The sequence below is a fragment of the Acanthisitta chloris genome, unplaced genomic scaffold (assembly GCF_000695815.1).
Source record: "Acanthisitta chloris isolate BGI_N310 unplaced genomic scaffold, ASM69581v1 scaffold7701, whole genome shotgun sequence".
Classification (NCBI taxonomy): domain Eukaryota; kingdom Metazoa; phylum Chordata; class Aves; order Passeriformes; family Acanthisittidae; genus Acanthisitta; species Acanthisitta chloris.
The window spans coordinates 30,593-33,116 of NW_008655428.1; positions in this window are offsets into that span (position 1 = coordinate 30,593).

Here is a 2,524-nt window from a genome sequence, read left to right on the forward strand (position 1 = left end):
GGAGGGAAGTAGCTCAGAGGGTGGGAAATGGAGTAGCAACACCTTAAAAAAGCCACTGAAAAATAGCTGTTGGGTATCCTCAGGCACAGCTTATCTGCAGGCTATAAGACCAGGATACTGCTCTGCTGCAAAGATCTGTTTGAATGGTTCAACATGGGGCTCAAAAGGGAGAAAAATTCAAGAGCAGCTCTGGTCCCAATCCTACTTCTCACTGCAGAGGGTGGGAAATGGAGTAGCAACACCTTAAAAAAGCCACTGAAAAATAGCTGTTGGGTATCCTCAGGCACAGCTTATCTGCAGGCTATAAGACCAGGATACTGCTCTGCTGCAAAGATCTGTTTGAATGGTTCAACATGGGGCTCAAAAGGGAGAAAAATTCAAGAGCAGCTCTGGTCCCAATCCTACTTCTCACTGCTGGCTTTTTGCCACTCTATTACTCTGAAGTCCCATTCTTCTTTTTTAAACTGGTATCGCAGGCACTTAAGTCCTCTATCTCTCCCTAAAAATATTTCTGAGTCAGAGAAACTCAGCTATAGGCAACCTGCTGAGGAACATGTGTGATTGTACCACAAGACTGTGCTTATAGTCCTACGGTTTGGAGCTCTTCAGCTTAATAAAACCTAACTGAAGGAAATGCATTTCTTTGTCACATTCCAGACCAGCACAAATTAATGTATCGGCATTAAAAGTCCATGAAAAATGGGGTTAATTACAGAAACGATGACCTTTATATGCAGCAGCTCAGGCATGGGCTGCTCTCATACATCATGATGTTAGGAAGAGCCACTTACTGACACACAACAGCAAATAATAAATAATAAATAATTAATCCATCAAACTAAATTGAACCTTGTATAATGTAGTACTGACAAACCATAGATTAATTTGCCTAATCCATCATTTGTTAATCCTTCATCCCCAAGAAATGCACATAAGTGCTACAACTGTGTCACTCGAGTCTATTCACACAGGCACAGTACCTCAGGTACAGTCATCCAGAAATCCATCAACTGAGCTTCCCACCATTAACAACTGCTGCCAAAATATTGCAGATTCCACGTGTCAAAGGTGGATAACTGAAGCATCAACGGTTCTGGATTTACGAAGCGACAAAAATAACAATCAGGGGTTTATATCATCTGTAACTAAGACAATTACACTAAGCTTAGCATATTGTTTGCACTATATAAATAATAAATGCTAATATTCAATGTTAAAGGCAACTGGAGCTGTAATCCATACCAGCAGATCTACACAATAAAGCCCATTGCACAAAAGCTTGCACATTAGGATGAGGACCTTGATAAAAGGAGGAAATGAAGAGGATTTTTAGGTTCAAATGTATCTTATCCTGAGCCTATTTAGGGTTTCACAGCTGTTAGAGAGGTAACACAGCAGACCTGGGGAGCTGTAGCTAGAGAAGATACAGCAGCAGTGGATGTGCCCATCTTACTAGAAGTACTGGAAATCACCAATGTATCTCTGTAGCCACCAACTGCAAAACAGTCCTAGAAAAGAATAATCACTGGCCTCAAGCGCAATAAAAATCTCCCAAACTTTCTATGAGAACCAGAATCTTCTGTATTGAACTCAGCTGAAGTCAAAGGTGCAAACCAGCAACTGGTACTGAGCTCTGCAGTGAGAGGCAGGAAGGCAGGCATTTCCCAACCATCCTTGCTACTCAGATCCACCCAACTTCCCAGTTTGGGGGGAAATGTTGTACAGGAATCTCAAATATGACAGGAACCTCACAACTTTTCCCCAGTTCATAATGAGTGACAAGTTCCACAGCAGTGGTACCTAAAATACTCGCTTATTCAAACCATGATTAGACACAAGAAGGATGCCTCCTCCCACATAAGAGCTGGAGATCTGTGTCTGCTTTTAAAGAGAACGCCAAGAAGCAAACAATTAAAGACTTTCCGCTCCCAAAACAGACTACTCTAAAGTCAAGTTGTTTCCCAGACTTATTGTCAAATCTAATTAGTTTGTTCTTTGCCACATCACTTGCATTTGCTTTAGCTGTCAAGTGACACCACGAAGTGACAGTGCCAAACCTTTCTGAGATCTGCAGTGGAACCCTGCAGCTCTTTTCCATTCAGCACTTACCCCTCATGTTCACACTCAGATCCTCACCGAGCAGCTAGGTGAGCGTGCAGGGCTGCAGGGGCTGGCAGTGGGACAAGGGGTGTTGCACCAGAAAGATGTCTCTTCTGGCATCAGCCCAATAAAACACTGAAAAACATTCCAGAGGTGTCAGATGCAGCAAGGACAGCAGGAGGGCCATGTTTTGCTGCCATTCTTGGCAGCCAAGAACAGCAGCTTGCACTGGTCCTGCCCCACTGCAGAAGCTCTCAGCCCCAAGTACTAAACACAGCTTGAGGGAAAAGGCTCTCAGACAAACAAGGCGGGAGAGCTGGGTGGAGCACAGACAGCACAGGCAACATAAACCCAAATAAGGCAGGACCTTTGCTACACTTCAGCAAGAGGGCACTGCCCTCCTAATGAAGCCTCTAGGGTGGAA